At 46.2% G+C, this 21975-nt stretch overlaps 2 long non-coding RNA genes across 3 annotated transcripts in view; one reads left to right on the forward strand and one right to left on the reverse strand.

Moving 5' to 3' along the window:
* Positions 1-1367: 1367 nt before the first annotated feature.
* The window catches only part of LOC103549287 (uncharacterized), a 63645-nt gene continuing 43037 nt past the window's right edge, over positions 1368-21975 (reverse strand). The window contains exons 2-5 of one of the 2 annotated variants that reach the window (XR_011529553.1): positions 19078-19186; positions 18126-18231; positions 4455-4554; positions 1368-3516 (exon numbers count right to left, since the gene is read on the reverse strand). This is a non-coding gene — a long non-coding RNA (uncharacterized lncRNA). Of the gene's footprint in view, positions 3517-4454; positions 4555-15073; positions 16458-18125; positions 18232-19077; positions 19187-21975 lie in introns of those variants that run through there. The other variant, XR_544489.2, reaches the window with a different exon arrangement.
* On the forward strand, positions 12025-17404 carry LOC139077228 (uncharacterized). Its single transcript, XR_011529555.1, has 2 exons — positions 12025-12152; positions 16982-17404. It is a non-coding gene; the product is annotated as an uncharacterized lncRNA (long non-coding RNA).

The following is a 21975-nucleotide window of genomic DNA, read 5'->3' on the forward strand; positions in this document are numbered from 1 at the left end:
AGGCGTTCCTTGGCTTGTAGATGCACCACTCCCATCCTCCGTCTTTACCTGGACTTCTCCCTGTGTGTAGTCACCTCCTCTTCCCTCTGTGCCTGTCTATCTCTGTGTCCAAATTTCCCCTTTTTTAAGGACATCGGTCATAGTGGATTTGGGCCCACTCTAATGACCTCTACATCAATATATTTTACGTTATGTATCGTTTACCAAAAATTTTTTTAATTAAAAAAAACTAAAAGTAATTCATTCTGAGTCTATTTTCCTTAGTGGGCAAGGAAAAGAAAATGGAACCATAAATGTTTAATACTTGACATGCCCTTCCCAATAATCTACTATTTTTTAGAAAGTGTTCACTGTTGTATAAACCTATTCAGATTTCTTTGATCCTGAAATTTTGGCAGACATTGACACTATAACAAAAGCATGTTCAAAGGCATTGTTTAAATTTTTCTCAAAATATGTTGTCCCTTGTAAGAGTAGCAGTCCCTTTAACTGAGCCTGGGAACAGATTCAAACTCTCTTAATGGGACAGGAAAACATCTCTTATCAGAGAAACACAGAGAACGAAGATCTTGGCCTTCTTGAGCTTCTTAATACTAAGGAGGTTTTTTATCCCCTCTGTCTGTCTTTTTCTCTAAAGGAAAGGAATGAGGCAGGGAGCTCTGATGCAAGGCAAGCCAGCGAATTTGCTCACATAGCCCAGAAAGAGCGCACACCAGAGAAGATAACGCTTCACCAAGAATCAGGGGCCTTGAGCACTGTGACCCTGCATTTATCTGAAATGTTTTTTTTTCAGTCCTTAAGTGCTTATTATGGGCTTGCTTTTAAGGGCACTGTGCTGGATACTTTCTCATAAATTAGATAATTTGAAAGTCATCACTGCCCTGTGAAGTAATACTATTCCCCATTTAAAAAAATTTTTTTTAAATGAAGTTCAAAGAGGTTAAATAAATTACTCATTTACTACCATTAAAACTAGTATCTGGTCAGAGTAATTTAAGTGGAGCTATTCTTAGCAGAACCGCGTTTTTTATAAAGCTTGGAGACCAGTGGATGAGTGGGCAGGGCGGCGGCCCCTCCAGGGCTGTCGTCCGAGCTCTTGAACTACAGAAGGCGCAGCCTCTTGGCCCTCGTGTTTGGAGGCAGCACTGCGCCCTGCCCGGCCGGCTTGCCCTTCCTCCCCTTTGTGCTGACACACAGGGAGTGCTCACCTTGCCCCTCCCACGAGGCCCTGTGAGGGCTCGCTCCCAGGGCACTTCCGGTTTCGTTGGCGAAAACACAGGGCAAGTACAAAACGTGAACACATGACCCTATGGCCCCATCTGGATTAGTGTCCTGCCACCGCTGTAGCAAATCCCCACAAACCCAGTGGTTTGCACAACATAAATTTATTATCTTTCAGCTCTGGAGGTCAGAAGTGGGAAATGGCTCTCGCTGGTCTAAAATCAAGGTGAAGGCAGGATTGCAGCTCATTCTGCAGGCTCTACGGAAGAATCCATTTCCTTGACCTCAAAACACCCACATTCCTCAGCTCATGGCCTTTTCCTCCATCTGCAAAACACTGCATCTCTCTATGGCTTTCTGCCACAGTCACATCTTCCTCAGAGCCTCTCCTGCCTCCCTCATTCACCAAGAGGGATGCTGTGATTACACTGGGACCGCCTGGATAATCCAGGCTCCTCTCCAGGTCTCAGGGTCCTCAATCACACCTGCAAAGCCCCTCTTACCATATAAGGTAGCAGGTTCTGGGAATAGAGATGGGAACATCTCCCAGCGCTCTTATTCTGCCTTCCTCACCAAACCTGATTGGGGGACACGGCCATGCCCCCAAAGGATGGGCTGACATCAGCAAGATTCTTCCTAGATTTTTAAAAATTGAAATGAATCCCTTGTTAAATTAAAATATTCCAACCCAGCGCTACCAAGTAACAGCAAGTCCCTGATGATCCTGAATCACTCACAGTTAGTTAGACAGAGAGAATGGTTTGTCTGAGCTGGCAGAGTCAGTGTTAAAGCATTTGTGCATGGCATGGCAGTTCCTCAAAAGTTAAAAATAAAATTACCACATGATTCAGCAATTTCCTTTCTGGGACCCAAAGGAATTGAAAGCAGGGACTTGAACAGATATTTGTACCCCCATGTTCATAGCAGCATTATTCACAATAGCCGAAAAGTGGAAATAACCCGTTGATGGATGAATGGATAATGAAAATGTGGTGTATACATACAGTGGAGCATTACTCAGCCTTAAAAAGGAGGGAAATGCTGACATATGCTACAACATGGATGAATCTTGGGGACACTATGCTCAGTGAAATAAGCCAGTCACCGAAGGACAGATACTGTATGATTCCACTGATATGAGGTCCCTGGAGCAGTCAGATTCACAGAGACAGGAAGCAGAACAGCGGTGTCAGGGGCTGGAGGGGGAGGAATGGAGAGTTAGTGTCTAATGGGTGCAGAGTTTCAGTTTGGGAAGATGAAAATCTTGGGGAGATGGATGGTGGTGACAGCTGCACAGCAATGCAAATGTTCTTAGTGCCACTGAACAAGTGATGAAGATGATAAGTTTTAGGTTATGTATATTTTATCACAATTTATAAAACGTCTTTGCGGATATTTTTAAATTTTGATCATTGATTGAGAAATGAAACAGAAATACCAAACAGAGCAGCTTTGATGAAGTGCACACTCTTTCAGTCAGTTCTTAGCTTGTTTTTTCAGCTCTTCTATTCCTAAAGTTTACATTGATCTAAACGGTTAGACCAGGGAGAGACGGCAAGAAGGCCAGGCTGCCCACAACGTGCCATCCTCTGCCTTGGAACCTACGCCCGGATTTCTTTCTTTATTTCCTTGTCGCATCCCCTGTCCTCCCAAGTCTCCTCTTCCAGTGGCTTCTTGGGAGCTCGTTGACAACCTGGTTGCCCCAAAAGCATCTGTTGCTGCAGCTTTTCTCCCCGCCAGCCAGCCCTGCTCAGAGCTTTGGGGCACGCAAGGTGATTCACATGCTGTTTGCTCCTGTGAAGGGACCCGCAGAGCTCCAAATCTTATGGTGTAGACCACAAATCCAGGCTTACACTCACTTTCCTGTCTTATGTTTGTAGGCTTGGAAAGTTAGATTTTCTAAAACGTTCCCAGTTTTCATTAGGGCCTTTATTCTTCCCTTCTTGTTGAGAACAGAACACAAGTGTCTCTAAGGCTCTCAGTGGCCTAGCACATGGGCCAACATGGAGATCCAAATCCAGCGAAAGAGCAAGCGTGGCTGCTCAGAGTCTTATCAGAATTCCCAGGTCGACCCAGGAACTCCCAGGGCCCCCCAAATCCTCCGAGACACAGGTGCATGGGGGCCCCAAGGCTGAGAGGGAAGAGGTGGGATATGGAGGCAGCCACATGAAGCTCAGCTGCCGATGGTGCCAGTCAGCCACACGGCTCCATTCTGTGGTCATAGAGGGCCACAGATGTGGGGAAAAGACCATGTTCTGAGCTAGGAACCAGTAGACGCTTAGGGATGGTTTGTAACTGTCAATAAAGAGATAAGGCACAAAGTACTCAAGGCAACACTTGACACGCATACAGCAAATGTCTAACAATGGAAGCTATCATTGTTATCTGGTATTATTATTATTAAATTACTGGGGACATACTTAAATCCAACCAAGAATGTGTGTTGGGCTTAGCATTTAAATCAAAAATGATAGGGGCTGGCCCCGTGGCCGAGTGGTTAAGTTCGCGCGCTCCGCTGCAAGCGGCCCAGTGTTTCGTTGGTTCGAATCCTGGGCGTGGACATGGCACTGCTCATCAAACCACGCTGAGGCAGTGTCCCACATGCCACAACTAGAAGGACCCACAACGAAGAATATACAACTATGTACTGGGGGGCTTTGGGGAGAAAAAGGAAAAAATAAATAAAATCTTAAAAAAAAAAAAAATGATATACCCTAACCAAGCATTTTATGACCCGAATAAAGACCCAGTGGTCTTTCTTCATGGAGCTTAGAAAAAGAGAAGCAGAGAAGTCACAATTTGTGTCTCAGAGAGATGGGACCACAGGAGGGTCCCCTCTGCTTGGCAAGTGGAAAGAAACTCGTGTTCTAATTTCACGATTGTTAAGCAGGCTTCCAGGTGTGACTTGGTTTCTCACATAGACTTCTGGGATAAAACGGGAGTAGGGTGAAGGCTTGAGGTCCAACCCACCACGGACAAGCTCCTAACACTGAGAGAGTGTTTTCACCTCTCCGGGCCTCAGTTTCCTGGGATAAATGATCTCAACCATCTCTTTGGCCCCAGCATCCTCTATCTTTGAGCATTCCAGTCCACTGGCACTTAACATTTTTCACAGCTACTGGATGAACCTAGTATTCTTTATCAATTCACTTCTCCTGAGTTTAAGATGAGCTTCTCCCTCTGATCCTGGTTATTCCAGGGAAAAATAGTAAAAATTTAGTTTCTGGTTTTACCTGCCTGAGAGCAAAGCCCCACATCATGGAGAGGCACCCAAGATTGAGTCACACTGTCTTCAGGTCCCTCAGCTGCAATAAGCTCCAGCCTCTTTTCCATCTGCAAAATAAAGGCAAGGTGATACTTCAGTCTGCAAAGAAATACTGAGCTTTGAGAAAGAAAACTTCATGAATCATACATTTGAATAAGCGCAAGTTATACTATTTGTTTACTTTCCAAGTGTCTCTGGGTAGCAAATTTACACCACCAGTAAGATGGGGAGAGGAACTGTGGTCTCTTTAGTTCTGATCTCTACCTCATCTGGTTATCCTCCTGAGCTCCCACCTATCAGGCAGCAGAGGAAAGGTGATTAACGGATAGACTGGTTTTCAACCTTAGTTAGATTCAGTAACTTAGACCGTCCCTTTGCAATTCGTTCTTGGGGGAATTATATCTCAGTCCTTTATTTCTATGCCCACTTCTTCCAAGACGGTATCTGGTGCTTGGGGAGGAGGCTTCCTGTGCCCTCACAGTGGTGGAGTGAAGGGGTTTGGGGATCCAGGAACTATCCTCAGCCCCATGCTTGTCTTGGCCAATCTGGCACTAAGGTAGAGTTGGCTTGATCTTGTCTGTTGGATCTGCCAGTCTGCTGATGACGTCTGTGCCTCATGAACCTGTGCTCATTCTTTCCAGTGGGTCCTCCCCCTGACTCAGCCTTCTTTCAGCTCTCACTGGCCAAGAGACCACTGAATCTGAATTCCCTGGCCGGGCTTTGTGGTGGGGCCCCTCACCTTACCACAGCAGGCCCCATGGCTGGCTCACTGGCTTTTATGGGAGAAACTAGGTAGAGTTGAGAGCGTTAACATGACTTGCCGTCTGTCCAATGATGTCATACTACATGCTGGATTGCCCCATGTGGTCATAAATCCCTGTATAACAGCATTTTCCTCCAGTGTTCCAAATGGTGAAGAGGGAAAGCACGCCCCATCCTCTGTTCACTCCCATGTTCTTTTTGACCTCTCTGTCACCAGTGGCGTCCTGGTAGTTTAACAACAGGCTCTCTGGGGATTTTGGGTGTTTGCCTATTATCATGGTGTAAATATTCCCACCGTGTCCAGTTTCAAGCTGCCAACTATTTAACCATCAGCTTGCAAAATTCCTGAAATTGTAGTAACCAGCTCCAGCACACCCGAGACTCCGGCACTCTCAATCCTCTCCAGCATGAGGATAGACCATTGCAACCATCTCCCACCCAGCACCTCTCCTGCCTCTTTCTCACTACTTTTCCTCTCATCATCACCCAGGATGAGGAGGGATGAATTTTCCCTCTTTCTTCTACCCAGCACAGCAAGCCAAAGAACTAAAACAGACGTCTTCTCTACACTGTGAAATGACCTCTAAGATCTCAGCCCCCCGGGTTTGGTTCTTGAGAGGCTAAATAGGAGCTAAAAATACTAGAGAATGTTTTCCTTCCCCAACGCTTAATGTCAGGCTGTAAAAATCAAAAATGTCAGAAGCTGAACATTCTCTTATTCACATTGGATCATTTCTATTGACCCACCTTCAAGTTCACTGACTCTGTCATCTCCATGGAGCCTATTCAGTTTTCAAACTTTTGGCTATTGTATTTTTCACTTCTAAAATTTCCATTTGGCCCTTTTTTCCATTTAGCATCTTCTATTATTTTGCTGAGACTATCTTTCCACTCATTTCAAGAGGGTTTGCCCTTGTATCTTGGAACATTCTTACAGGTGCTGCTTTAAAGTCTTTGTTGGATACTTCAAACATCTGTGACCTCTTGGCTTTGGCATCGGTTGGTTCTTTTCCAATGAAATTAAGGTTTTCCTGGCTTCTTTATATGCTAAGTAATTTTGGATTCTTTTCCTGGATAATGTATTTGGATATTACAAGACTCTAGGATTTATTTCAAACCTGTGGGGAATGTTGATGTTCTTGTTTCAGCAGGGAAACCGCTTCATTTAGCAGACTCTGCTGGGTTCAGGCTGCAGGTTCTGACCAGTCCCCTGTTGCTGCGGTTTAAATATCAGTACCGTTCTCAAAGCCTCTGCAGTGCTGTTCAGATGTGACCCACGTGTGTGCCCCCCAGTGGACGGTCTGGGCGCTGGGCTATGGTTTATCCCGTGGGTCAGCTCTCAAAGTCTATGACATTCTCTCTCGAGTCAGATCCGTGCCTGTGCAGCTCTGGGGGAGCCCAGGGGTTCACGAACAGCTTTCTGAGGTTGCTTTCCTGAGCTCCTGCCCCTCCATGGTCTCTCCAATATTTTATGGTCCCCTGGGGCTGCTCTTTTTGGTCTCTAGCCAGAAAGGTGGGGCTTTATTTACCTCACTGCCGCATGCTCGCTGCAAGTCAGCCCATGTCTGGGACCAAGCGATGGAAGAAAGAGTTAAAAAAAAAAAAGAAAAAAAGCAACAAGGGTTTAGCCCACCCTGTTGGGACCACAGCTCCTCCAATCAGAGAGGAGTTTGCCCTCCCTTAGGGCCTGGGCTCCCCTTCAAGCCACCTCAGGATTGCTTAGGTACTGGGATGCAAGAGAACAGGGAAAAGGGGAAAAAACAAGGATTTTCCCACTCCCTCAGCATTAGGAGAGCCCCTTCTCACTCCTTGAACCTGAACGAAAGAGGTTGTCCTGAATCTTTCTCTGTGCTGATGCCGCCTTCCAGGTTTCAGGCTGCTCTGAGTCCAGGAAATGCCAGAGAGGGAAAAATGGGGGCTCAGCACCTGTTTAGGGGCACTTCAAATGCTGATCTTCTTCCCCAGCCCGCTTGCTACTATCAGATTCCTCGAATAACTGCTCCATGTACTCCATCCAGGCTTTCTAGCTGATTGCAGTGGGAGAGACAGGGTGGAACAGGTTTAGTTCATGTTGCCCAGAACCAGAACCCCCACAATGCAATCAGAGAGATCTTTCTAAAGCACAGATCTGGTCACGTCACTCCTTTGCTTGAAGTTCTCTAAAGCCCCCTGTCTTGTGCCCTCGAACCCCTTCATCTGTGATGCCATCCCCTGTAATCTCTCCAGCTTCCAGCCATTCCCACCTCCAACAAACTTCCAATCACCCCATGTTCTCTTTGAATATCTGCTCCAAAGCCACACTGCATGGCTGGCAGCTCCTAGTAGTGCACAGTGGCTTCCTGACCTCCTGGCCTTTGCACATGCTGCTCCCTTTTTTCCTGCTGCTTCCTCATGGTCTTAGTTGAGATGTTACCTTCTCTAGGAAACTGTTCCTTATCCACAGGATGGATCCACTTTCCCAACAAGGAGCTCCCATCACGTTCTGTTACAGCACCTGATCTCTCAGAGCTACAATGATCTGCTTAACTACCTGTGCTCCCCACTGGACTGTGAGCACCTGGCAGGCAGGCACTGTGTTGTCACTAGTGTCTAACAGTGGGTCGGGCACGTCAGAGGTTCTAATTAATATCTGAGGACTTGAACGGTGTCAGTATCAACAGTGCCCCTAACCTACTGCCCCCTTGGTCAAGGCCCCTGATAACCACCTGCCATTTTCTTCTCTGTCAACAATATGCTCCACCTGGATCTTTAACTCTAGCCCAGATCCTGGTTTGCATGTCTCCTGACCTCCACTGTCTGGACCCCCAGATTTTCAGCCTATCTTTAGACTCACGTGACTAAGGGCTGCTCCCTCAGATGACCACTCCTTGATCTCAGTCCATCTCTGTAGAATTGAATTGTATGAGTTCCGACAGTGCCCTGGGAAGTAGATTTCCTCCCCCAAACCTCTGCCTCCTTTGTCCGAGCTCCCAGTGACCACCAGATGCCGATCAAGTGGACCGTGATTTTCTGGTTCCCTTTACCACCCCACCCCATCTGTCTGCCTGGACCCACGCTGCCCAAAAGAAATCTGACATACAAACCAGAGACAAAACTTTAAATTTCCTAATACACACTTTTGAAAAAGGAAAAAGAAACAGGTTAAGTTAATTTTAATAATATATTTCATTTAAGACAATATATACAAAATATTAGCATTTCAACGTGTAATTAATATTAAAACATTATTAGGAAGATACTCTACATTCTTGTTTTCATCCTAAAACTTCAGAATCTAGTCTGTATTTTATACTTGCAGCATCTGAATTTGAACTAACCTCATTCCTAGGGTGTAATGGCTACATGTGGCCAGTGGGTACCATATCAGACAACACACGACTGGAGATTGTGTATTAATGTTAACAGAAATAGCTAAAACTTACAGTGTACTTACAACATTCCCAGCACTCTACTGACCCTCTAAGACTTTTCATGCGTTATCAGACTTAACCCTCACAGCAATCCCATAAGCTAGGGACTGTTACTAACCCCATGTTGCAAAAGAGGAAACAGTCTGACCGATTAAGCCCATGCAATTCAGTGGCAGAGCCAGGGCTAGAACCAGACTGGTGCACTTCAAGCCCATTACTGACCAGTCCTCGCACCGTCTCCTTACCTATGGAACCTTTAATAAACATGGGATTTGCCACCCTTCAGATGCCATACATTGAAAATACACATGAGAGCTAAAAGTGCTTTGGCTAACATAGCCAAAAAGTTTTGATGGGTAAATTCATATTTTGAAAGTCATCAGAACAGCCATATCCTTCCGGAAAACTCCTCCTGTGCCATGGCTGAAGAATGGTTCTGGGTTGAATCAATGACAGGCCCGGCAAAGAGTAACATTTATTATGTCCTCAAGCTTTGAGAGCTTCAAAAAGAATCAGTTTAGAGAAAGTTGGTTTTCAACAGATTTGACAGACAATTAAAATCAAGCTGGTTTTCTTTGTGGTCCCTTCATTCAGCAAACTCTGTGAGCTCTGGGGCCAGTGTTCTTAGCCTTCACACAGTGCGGGGATTTTAGCTGCTTTCTCACGTGCTGTTTTCAAAGACTTCTCCACGATGAACACAGGTGGTTCCCTTCTCTTGTCCTTGCTAACTGAGAGGGACACCCTCTTCGCAACAGGAAGCTGAGATCTGCTCTCCCCCTCGCCATATGGAATAAATATTATCTCCCAGTAACAGTCCTGGGTAATTAAACTTGTCTTTGTGCCACAACTTATCCTCTGGGAAATATTTACTCCTTTAACCTTCAGACTTCACATATAAAACATAGACTTCTTTTCTGTTTCAAGAGCCAGAAAATCAAGCAGTGACTTACACAAGTTAGAAGTTTATTTCTCACTCCCATAAACCTAAGCAGTCATAATCAGGGGGGCTTAGGTTTGTTTTATTTTGTGGCTTCATCCTCCTCCACTGATGGCTTCTGTCTCATGGTCCAAAATGGCTGTCCAGGTCCAGTTGTTTCATCACACTCCAGCCAGCAAGATAAGAGAAAGGGCAGGGAAGGAATAACAGCTTCTTTTAAGGACCCTTCCTGAAAGTTGTGTATACAGCTTATGCATAGACTGTATTGGCTAGAACTCAATCGCAAGGCCATCCAAGCCTCAGGGGAGGGTAAGAAATGGAATCTTTGCTCTGAGTGTCTGCAGCAGCAATGAGAATGTGCCTCTCCGATCTCTGACTGCGGGGAGTGTACCTGTGCAAGGGCCCCAGCTGCTACACCCTGAAATCCATCACCACATTTGCAGTGAGGCCATGCTTCCCACAGGCTGCTCCCAGCCAGTGGCTGAGCATCAGGAAGACTAAGGCAGGCTCCTTTCCGGAAGCCGTAAGACTTCTCCGACGGGCAGCATCAGCTTGAGAACTGTGTTAATCATCTATTGCTACATGACACATTACAGCAAAACTTAGTAGCTTTAAAACAACACACATCTATTATCTCACCGTCTCTGTAGGTCAGGGATCAGGGACAGTTTGCCTGGGTCCTCTGCATCAAGAGCTCTCACTGGCCAGCCAGGGCTGTGGTCCCATCTGAGGCCTAACAGGGAAAGCATCTGCTTCCAAGCTCAGCTCGCGATGGTTGTCAGGATTGAGCATCTCACGGATGGACCGAGGGCCTCAGTTCTTTCCTGGCTGTTGGCTGGAGGATGCTCTCAGTTCCTTGTTACATGAAATTTTCCAACATGGCAGTTTGCTTCATCAGAATTAGCAAGAGAGAGAGTCCAGTAAGATGGAAGTCACAGTCTTTCCTAAGCATCATGGAAAGAGACATGCCTCACGTTGTCATATTCTAGTCCTTAGAAGCTAGTCACCAGGTGTAGTCCACCCTCAAAGGAAAAGGGTTACGTAAGGGCATGGGTATCAGGAGGCAGAGGTCATCGGGTATCATCTCTGAAATCCGCCTATCCCAAGGATCCCAGCAGCTTTGCAGAACTTTCCTGAGAACTGCACTGGCGCCTAAGAGGCTGCACCCAGCCTGCCTGCCCTCCCCGTCTCCTGCACTTGGGGTCAGACCTGCATTGTGGTCTGGTTTCACTCCCCATCTTCTCTAATAGACATTCCCCCTAAACAATTCCTTACATGTTTAGTCTCTTCTTAGCATCTGCTTTTCAGAACACCCAGATTAACACAGTGGCCCCGGACTGGCTAAGACTCTGTTGTTGAGGAAGAAGGGGAGAAAAGATTCTGAGAAATCTCTGCCAATATCCTTAACACGGTTCTGAAATCAAACCCCTGTGGATCTCAGCACATTTGATATTAAAGGTAAAACACAACCTCCCCCCAAAAAATAAAATTTAAATAACTGGAAAAACTTATTTCTACCTCTGTCAATATACGTGTACTGTGTGTACTACAATAATCCTTCAACTAACTCAAAATTTAAATTTCTAGAAAGTAAGATCCTAAGAATAAAACCAATATGAAATAAGGATAACAACTGATACCAAATCTTATATTTTTTATTGCATAAAGACGTGCTTTAGACTCAATAATTTTTTATGCTACAATTTTCACTTAAGTCCTTAATTTTTTACTGATTGTCCAAAATGGTTGGTAGATTAACCTAAATTTGCTAAGAAGTCAGCTTTGGAGAGCAGGCAGGAGGTCTTAGCAACTCAGAAAAGGGCTGAAGACTTACTTTAGACAAAGCTAACACTGAGTCAGAAGGTGGAATAAATTGCTTTGATAAAGTCTTTTCCCTATTGAGAACAATCCACCGTGTGTTTATTCATCATTCTTGTGTCGGCTTTATCGTCGTTGCTAATATTATATATATCAATAAACACTCCATCTAAAAAATAATTCTTCTCATTTCCGTTTTGCACCACAGAGAACTGGCAGAAAGAGGGAGAGTGGCATGAGTAACGTACAGTTTCCCTAGGAAGCCCATACTGTGTAGTTCACAAGTTTGGCCAGGAGGTGGCAGTAGTGACCAATGAGAAAATCCTGACGTTCTGCCTCTACCAGCTTTTCATTGTCCTGCGATGCTTCCTGGAGCTAATCTGATGCTTATGAAAGCGATTTCCTTCTTACAAAAACACCAGGCCCAAACAGAAACTAACCTCATCCTGCAGATAAAGAATGTTTGTGCCTTGCAAGGCTTGTCAAACTCTCTCAGCTACAGCCAAAACTTAAGTATTTTCCCAGCAGCGAAAGGCAGCTGCTCATTTGAGGAAGCGGAGTGGGCACACGCCCCCACACTGAAGGCCGCACCTTACCAGACCCGCCCTCTGGGTGCTGGGATGGCTGTAAAGGAGGAGGACCCAGCCAAGCAGCCAGACTCATCCCAGCTCCGGGAAGGCTGAGTACACTGAAGGATTCTGCAGGAAATGACAAGAAGCTGAAGAACTGTTCCGTTGAGGTAAGAGCTGTTCGCAAGTCCTGAGTCACTCAAACCAAGTCCTTTCCACCAGCAACACCCAATGTCTTTCTCACACAAACCCAGGTCTGACAGTCATTCCTGAGAGGGGTTTAATTGAAACGGCATTATTGCCACCCTTTAAACTACAGAATGTAGTGGGCTTGCTCTGACAGTGAAGGGTTCTGGAAGATCTGGGAATCCTAAGGAGTGAGACCTGACCCTGAGGGCAATGGGCACCATTCAAAGGGGTTAAGCAGGAGAGTAAGGTGGCTAACTGAATGTAGAAGGGCAATGAAAAGGAGAGAGTAGGAAGGTCTCACCAGTCAAATAGGCTTTCTATCCCCAAATCTCAGCAAGCAGCCATTTTTCCTGGATTTCTGAAAACACATTTTGAAGGATGCTGAGAAGTCTGGGAATGTGCTCTTAGTCTCCTTCCTCCACTGCATCTTTGGAGGGGACGTGGCCCCCATCTCCATATGGTCCCCAGGGAGACCAACGGTGGCAGAACAGCTTGTGGGCGGTGGCATCCTGGGGACTTGGCTTCAGGATTTGGAAAAGTAGCGTCAACTCCCCAAGCTCCGTCTCCTGCTGTGTTAAGGAGGGGTAATAGTGCTGGCCGCAGGCCTGTTTGGGGGTTAAATGAGATCATGTATGAACGTCCTAGGACGGCCCTGGAGCTAGAGGGAGCGCTGGAGAAACAGTAGGTGTCATAGGAAGAGACTTGACCTGGGAAACGGTCAGGAAATAAGGCAAACTCATCAGCAGATGCTGAGTGCGTCCTGAGGCTCATCATAGTCACCAATCCACAGAGACCCTGCACACACACACACACACACACACAGGCGCCGAGTCCCTCCTCCTCTCCGTCTGCTTAGAGTCACTTCTTCACTTCAGCCAAGAGGCCCTGTAGGCTTTCCTTCTTCAGCTGCATGAAAATGCTTCCAGAGGGCCCACCCTGTGGTCCTCTCCCCTGAGATTCTGCGCCCCTGGGATGGCCCTGACTCTGGCTCGCTGTCCCGGACTTACCTGAGCAGGCCTCTGCTTTCACTGTGGCCAGAGAAAAGTCACCTGCTGGTTTCGATAAGGGTAACAGAAATGTTTGCCGATGTGGCATCAGAAACCTTGAGCCAGCCAGAGTTCCTGCGCTGTTTGAACCACGGGGAAGCGAAGGTGCCCTGCGGCGGTTAGGAAGAAGATGGGAGCTCGCAGCGGCCGCACAGGGAAACGCCGCTGCGGATAAATACCAGCTCCACACCTGTTAACGCCCGAGAATGAGCTCGCAGCAGCCCAGGTGGCCTGTCGGAGGCCCCGAGGACGCGCGCTGTGGAGCCGCGCGGCGCGAGGGGGCGCGTTCCCGCTTCTGTTCCCAACGCCTTCACGTGCCAGACGGCGGGCACGGAATGTCGGCCTGGCTTCTGTGGGCGGCTGGAAGCTTCTGGTAAGAATCCCTACACAGGGGTTCTTACAGGAGCAGGGGGTTGGCGGCGGGGCCCAGCCTCTTCTAATGTAACCGGATTCCTTTAACAAAGCGTGCAGGCCGCGTCTGTGCCCCACACGCGGGTTTGAACGGCGGGTTTGAACGCTGGTTTGGAATGTGTTTTCCCATCAAAACCGCAAGGCTTGGGGCAGTGCGTTTGCAGGACTCCCCAAAACCAGTTGAGCCCCCTCTAGGCCTTGCGCACACAGCGGGAGCCAGGGATAGGGTGGCAGGTCGGGGGACTGGACGCAGGTCCAGCGGGAGGAGAACGGCTGCGGAGGGCTGGGGACTGAGGCAGGCGCCGCAGAGGGGCGCAGAGGCGCCGGGAGATGAGGGAGGGTTTGGGGAGCTGCTTTAGGAGCTTGGACCTGACCCTCAGGACAACGGGCGCCATTAAAGGCTTTCAAACAGGGGAGCCCCCTGATCAGAGAGGCTGAAACCTTTCTCCCCATCAAGGTATTGGGACAGTGGGAGCAATCTCTGACCCCAGACCTGGAGCCCTAGCGGCTCTCGGACGGTAGGGAGGAGAGTGAACACGGAAGGAGGGACCTGGGCTCCCGCCACAGTGGGCAGGGAGGGGACACTGAGCATCTGGGCTTCAGTGAGGGGAGCGGGGGAGGGAGAGCAGCCGTTTGTTCGAAAAGCCAACAGGGCACCAAACCCCAGATCAGGGAGCTCGTTTCAGGTGGGAGCTCTGGTTAGCGCAGGTGCACGCCAATCGGGGGACGTCTGCATTCAGCTTTCTCGGAAACGCAGTTTCCTGCAAGCCTGGACACCGCTGTCAGCGCAGACATAATGACGGCGTGGCAGTGCCGGACTGAAACAACGGTGCAAAGTGGAAAGAATGGGTCTATTTTATGCGAGGCATTTGTTATCTCTCAAAGTGTGACAAATACCAAACTCCATTGCCCTTCAAGCCAGAATACATTGATTTCTCTTTATGCCCAGATATGAACTGCCTGAAACTTGAGGCTTGTGGGAAGTAATTTAAGGTTGAAATATTTTTATGATATAGCAGTGTTTTTCTAAAAGCAAAGATAGTATAAATAAATACACCTGCAGCAGCAATGATAAGGGTAAAATTTTCTATTTAAATATATTAAATAAATCCATGGGCCCCACCAAGAAAACTCAAGGACGCACATATGTGTCCCTCATCGTAAGTCAGTCACTGCTGGAGCCAACAGGCCAGGCTTTTGACCAGAACTGTTTTTATCAAAGCCACACCAACTTTGCACAACTGAGTTTTTGTTCTCCGGATTGCACATTTTATAATGTGAGCATTTTAATTTCACTTGCCTTTCATTGCTTTAGACAAATGCCAGGATTAACAAAAACTTAACCAAAAATATACCCCGAGAGAGAGCCTTACGATATTGAAACTCGTCCTCCCGAAAGCAAGAGAGTTTCTTAGCTAAATTACAAAGACATGGGCAGGCTTCCACGCAATTTCAAAAACAGTTTAATGGCAAGATGGCTCACATATTTTTCCATGAATACATTAGAAACAGATTGATGACTATTGAAACATAAAACATAAACACTACTGTATTTCACGGAATCTAAACTAAATTGGTGTAAGATGCGCTGTCAGTTAATGGAGCACTCAGAAAGGAGAAACGCTGACATCTAACTACGTGTGTCACAATGCTTTCTTGGCACTTTTAATTTTTATTTTAAATGTATTAAAAGAGCTCTTTTAGATCTATTTGGACATGGAATTTTTTAAATCATATATCACTTTTCTGCATACACAAAAAGGGAAATATAGACTAAATAAATTGGTTAAGGTATGTGTAAAACATTTTCACAGTCAGAATTTACCTCTTTGAAATCGCTCTTCGATGCGGGACCTTTGAAATCCATGTTTTCCCACACACCGTTGTCCTGTGAGCCATCAGGAGCTCCCAGGAGAGTTTGGTAAGGCCGTATTTCTTTTCAAAGTGCTCCACAGTTGTCCTTGGGATTTTCCCCCAAGCCTCACCCATTCTCTAAGCTCTGATGCTCATACAGTGGCAATGACAACTATGTCACACTGCTGCTTAGTTGACGGCGAGTGTAAGACATGGAGATTTCAAAATGGTTAAAGCATGAGAAAGTGTTCCTCCTAGAACCGAGGAAATGGCATGAAGCAGACTGAATGTCTGTGTCCCCCTCAAATTCACATGTTGAGATCCTACCCCCTCAAGGTGACGGTGCTAGGAGGTGGGGCCTTTGGGAGGTGAGTAGGTCCTGAGGTTGGATTAGTGCTCTTATAAAAGGGACCCCAGAGAGCTCTCTCACCCTCTTTCTGCCATGTGAAAATACAACGAGAAGTCTGCAGCCCAGAAGAGGACCCTTGCCTGACCCTGCTGGCACCCTGATCTCAGACTTTCAGCCTCCAGACCTGTGAGAAATAAATTTCTGTTGTTTGTGAGCCAATAGGCTACGGTACTTTGTTATAGCAGCCTAAGACATAAGGTGACCCGAATTTAACATGTATTTTTGCTGTCTCGCACGTCCATCTCCCCCCACCCAGATGCAGGGGTGTGTGTGTGTGTGTAAAGATAACTTTTAGGGAAGGAGGAAAATCTGACATCCATAATAGAAAGTAGGAAAGACCACATTTGAAAATAACATGACAAACCCATGATTTGGGCTTGTGGCAGTCAACCCTCCAGAATATCTCCAGCTAGTGGACCGTGTGAGTCAGCAACGTGAGACCTACACTGTGTGTGGTTAGGAAGCCGGGGGAGGCGGCAGAGGGGCAGGGTCAGGCACAGTGCTTTCTCATTTCACCTGCCCAGCGATGCTCATGTTATCCACGCTCTCTAAGCTCCACACCTCATCTGCAAAAAGGATAATTATAGTTCATGTCATATAGGGCTGTCATAAGGAGTAAATAAAGTAACCTAGGGAAACGCCGTTAATAAGTGCCAAACGCATTTTGGTCCCCCCCTCCCATTTATCCTTCTGTCGATGTACAGCCCCACGCATCACTCCAAAGGCTGAAAATAAATTGGAACCACCATAAGAAAAACCAAAGTTGAAACATGGTTTTGTCTGTATTTCACTGAGATTCCTGAGTGGAGACGATGTCTCCTGAAAATCACGTTTTTTTCACCAACACAAAAAATAACATTGGGGTATTTTTTGTTGCATTCTACTACGAAAGGTGATCTTTTAAGGAAGCGTGCGTTAGCATGGCCAATCTGTGGAGAAGTGGTTCTGTCCCGTCCCTTGGCACCCGTGGATGGAGCAGAGAGCCTCCTCTCTGGCAGTGGCAAGTCCAGCCACAGTAGACAATTAGTGATGACACAGCACCATCCCGGCTCGGCTGGCTCTGAATGGTTTCTCCCCTCCCTTTCCTCAGGCACACCAACTGCGACAGGCTCCTGGCTGCGCCCACATAGAAGCCCCAGCACAGGGCATGCAAATGCAAACCTCTGCCTTCCAGGAAACTCAGCAAACCTTCTTCCCTGAGGTTGGTTCCAGTCAAAGGTGGGGCTCAACTGCAGCGGGCGGGAAGCCCAACACGCAATCCCAAACTCAGCGATGGCGTTCTTTCATGCCTTTGGGAGACTAATTATTCACTTCGCCTTGGTTCCCCATCCTTATAGTGAGAATAATATTCTTACCTCCTCCTCTACAAGTGTCTTCCGAGGACTAAGAATTTGGGAAATGTGGCTGTTTTGTAGCCTCTAATAGGTGCAACATAGAGGGAATGCTAAATACCACTATGGCATAATTGTGGGTGAACTTCCAGCCTGACCATTAGTAAACCATATTCCCAGGAGTCTAGTTTCTACCATTACTCAAGGACATCATATAGACAGGGGATAATTCTCTCTCTCGTTCTCCCTCTCTCCTGTTTTTGGTCTGTGCAGCTTATTTCCTCTCTGCTCCTGGAAGCAGCACTCCTTTCCATTGGGCATCTGCACCTTCCTTGCCCTAACCAGAGCACCCCCATCCCATCCCACTCCTACCTGGGGATCCCAGGCAAAGACTCAGGACACAGGTCTGGCTAGTTATAAGAGTCCACCTGCCTTAGCCTGGGTTTCCCTGAAAGCAGAGTGTTCCATGCAGTAGTTTATTTGTAAGGAGAGTCTGGGGAGCAGGAGCGAGGAAAACAGGAAAAGTCAATACAAGGATATATTATCAAGTTGGCCACCAAGGCGGGTGCCTGGAGAAAGACTTTCCTACGGCTTTTGGGAGCAACCTGTAGAGTACATCTCAGAATCATCAGCCTGAGGGATGAGAGGGAGGAGCATTTATCCATTGGCTCCTGCCCCCTCCCTGACTGGCCCCTGTTTCCAGGATGAGCATATTTAAGTGTTGGGGGAGGTCCGGCAGCTGTCCCTCACCAGGGTTTAGAGAACTGCGATGGGAAGCTGGAGGCATCCCCAGCTGAGATGGATGAGGCACGTGTGCAACCCACAGAATCCTGACGGATGGAGTGTGGATTTAGCACCAAGCAGACCTGCAGAGTAAGGAACATGATGAAAGGAAGGGCTCACCCCCATTGGAGAGGACATTCTGCAGTTGACAGCAACGGAGAAGGAGCCCCTTCAACTTGTGCTTGGAGGACGAGCGTTCAAACTTCGGATGATTGTGGTAAATTTTCTAGGAACATATTAGACACTCAGGAAATCCCAAACAAAATCTTCTTTTAGTAGACATTTTTATCTACATTGTACAAAAATGAAGGAGCTATTTCCTACTGTCTCTTTACTAGCCATTTCAACATTTTATATTGTGTGATCTGTAGAATACCAATTCAATGAGACGATTTATGAAAAAAGTGTGCCAGAGTCAAATAAATTTGACAAATACTGTACACTACCACATTTTTTTGATTCGAACACTCATTTTTTCCAGTTCTTCAACATTTTTTAATTCAGAATTCATCTTATAATGAATGTGCAGTGTTTCATTACTTCCTGTTATGGGCTCAATTGTGTCCCCCAAAATTCCTATGTTGAAGGCCCAGTACGGCAGAATGTGACTATATTTGGAGAAAGTGCCCTTAAAGAGGTGATGAAATTAAAATGAGGTCCTTAGGTGGGTCCTAATACAATCTGACTTGTGTCCTTATAAGAAGAAATTTGGACACACAAAGAGATGTGTGTGCACAAAAGGGAAGACCGTGCGAGGACATGGAGAGAAGGCAGCCAGGTTCAAGCTAAGGAGAGATGCCTCGGGAAGAACCGAGCCGCCGGCACCTGGATCTTGGACTCCCGCCTCCGTGACTGTGAGAAAGTCAATTTCTATTGTTTAAGCTGCCCAGTCTATGGTACTTTGTGATGGCAGCCCGAGCAGACTAAGACACTTCCGATAAAGCTGTTCTTAACCCAGTGAAACTTTTAAAATGACAGCAGTTCAGAATGCAGGAAACACGATATATTTCAGGGAGATTCACAATGCACATTAACGTATTAAATCATCTGAGAAAGCCTGCAGCTTCTTTACCTCCAGAACTTGTTCCCGTTGCTTAATCGCCATCCAGAAACACGCTCTGGGTACCGCAGCACGGCAGCCTCTATAGGAAGCCTCAGGTGAGCTAACTTCTTTCTGATACCTGTTGGCAATGGATTCGAAGAGGAGGATTGGGAATGCCATTTCTCACAGGAGTCAAGGTCATTCACATGTGAGCAACCTGATACCTTCAACAAAAACTTCCACAAATTGAGGGTCAAGAACAATAAAAAAAAAACTCAGTGATGGGGCCGTTAAGTTTGTGCGCTCTGCTTCCACGGCCTGGGGTGCACCAGTTTGGATCCTAGGTGCGGACCTATGCATTGCTCATCAAGCCATGCTGTGGGAGGTGTCCCACATATAAAGTAGAAGAAGATGGGCATGGATGTTAGCTTAGAGCCAGTCTTCCTCAGCAAAAAGATGGAGGATTGGCAGCAGATAGCGCAGGGCTAATCTTCCTCAAAAAGCAAAAACAAAACCAAAACAGTGATAATCTATGCCCTGCTTATCAGACATACATCACATTATGGAATATATAGGCAGCCATCCCTTGCACATTTCCCATAGGCATGAATTTCAGTCACCCTGTGGTAACTGAAGTAAATAACACCAGTCCCCCAACAACATAGTTCCAATTTCAATTCCCACAGTGTATTAACTGTGAGTAATTCCATCAGGTCCAAACTCTGCTGCTTGCTCTTCAGGCCACAGATCACTACGTAAATTACAGATGTCATCATGATTGGGGACCAACCACGACACTTCCTTCAGAGTCTGTCAGTGACTGGTCACTGTGCCTCTGTTATCAGTTCACACACCGACAGCAAAGTGTGTAGTTGTCTGGCTTCCTTGTCTCCCAGTGATAAACCCACATGACACTTGACAGAAATGGAGGAGCAAAAGAGAGAATTACACAATAAAGATGAAAGTGTAGCAAAGAAACAAAAGGTGATGACGTTGGAAGGGAAAGTCTAATCAGAAGTACATAGGGTTGTAGGGTAATAGTTGACTGTGGCAATATTGTGGCTGCTGTTGTTCAAAGGAGTCTAGACGTGCAGCCAGAGGGACTTCCTGGACGTATTGAAGTAAATGAGGAAAGTGGGGGTAACGAAAAGGATGAGGATGCTGGCAAAAAAGGGTCATGTTAAAGGAACTCTCAGAAATATTTCATGGCATTGAAAGTGCAAAGAATAAAAAGTTGGAAGCTGACCCAGATTTAGAAAGGAGTACGATAATTCACCAAGGTATAGAAGAGATGCTTGGTGCATACTGTAAGCTCTGCAATGAGAAGAAGGCAAGCACTGTTCAAAACTCTCAAAAATTTTCTCACAAAGAAATAAAACACTATTTCTCAATATTTCTAAGGTTCTAAATTATAGTATGTAAATAAATATTAGTTTCGTTATTTTTTCAATTTCCTTTTCTTGTGGTCCTACTCTTAATCATTCAGCAAATGTTATTGAACCTACCATGGTTGAGTTGTGTGAGGGACCCAAATACCAAGGCTACAAAAAATAATTACCTCTTTAAATTCAGAAAGATCCTTATCTGAAATAAACAGCAAAAATCAAGGATGTACAGATGTTATACAAGAAAACAGGAAAAAAGCAGCATACGGAAAATAAGAAATCCCAAATTTTAACCAATAACCATCATGGCCGCATATAGCCAACACTAGGAGAGGCATCTGTGACACAAACTCCTCCTCAAAAGGATGAACCAGGGCTAGGAAAAGAGATTTTCCCAAGGCAAGTAGGGTTCTGTTCAAGGTCAACAGGCATCAGAGACAGAAGTGTATATGCCTGAAAATTATGAGAATTCTCTTTTCCTGCCATCAAGAAGTTAAACAGAAAAATGTGTACCTAGACGGCTTTTAGGGGAAGGGAGGAAGGAAAGAGAATGGGACCCATTTCCTTCCTTAATCAAAAAGAACAAAAGTTTTAAATGAAACAATGAGAAGATGCTATCATTATCAGACACTCTGTGTGTGTGTTGGCTGTTAGTACCAGCATGGCCTGGAGCTCTGCGGACCACAAAGTTACTTCCCACCTCCTTGTAACACCTCTTGTATGAACATTGCTGAAAACATTAGTGGCAGTACTGATGTGTGTTTGTGTGTGTGTGTGTGTGTGTGTGTGTGATGTGTGCATGAATGAGTGTATGTCCCAATGGAACCCAACACAGGCTGCTTGAGGACAATCCATTTCCATTCCCCTCAGAGCTGCCCAAGGAAAGTCTCATTAGTTGGGAGAGTGAAAGAGAAAGGAGCAGACAGAAGAAAAATTTTCCTTTCGCTTCGTCTTCAGTCTACTCCTAAATACAGGTGACTTTGGAGTTGAATACCCTAACACACTATTTCCTAACCTTCACTCAGTTGACACAGACCTGTGACCCTGTGGAGACCTGTGGAGAAGCACACACCTTTACCCTCACCCCATAGAGAAATAGACCCTTCACAACCCACCCCTACAACCCCACCTACTCTATTTCTGCAAACACACACATTCAACTGTCCTTGTTCCTCTCTTCACCATGGTTACCGGAGCTTCCACCCTCAACTTCCTTAAACCAAAAATTGGCAAAGAGCCCAAGGAAGTGAATATCCTCCCAATGAACCAACATTTTGCTCTGCACTGTTTGGATAACAGTACCCTAACAGAATACCTGGAAGTTACAGAATATACTCATTAAACATAGTTACCAGTTAACAAGCCCTTGACATGTCTTGGGAATCACAATGGAGAGTTTTCTGGGGACAGAGGGCCAGGTCGGTGCCTAGGTCCTGCTTGGGAATAAGATTTCATTTCAGAGACCACTTGCTTCATTACATAAGCATGTTTCAGGGACTGAATCAGGCCCCTGGGAAAAACGCTGTCGTTAATGTGTGACATC

This window comes from Equus przewalskii, chromosome 19, assembly GCF_037783145.1.
Source record: "Equus przewalskii isolate Varuska chromosome 19, EquPr2, whole genome shotgun sequence".
Classification (NCBI taxonomy): Eukaryota; Metazoa; Chordata; class Mammalia; order Perissodactyla; family Equidae; genus Equus; species Equus przewalskii.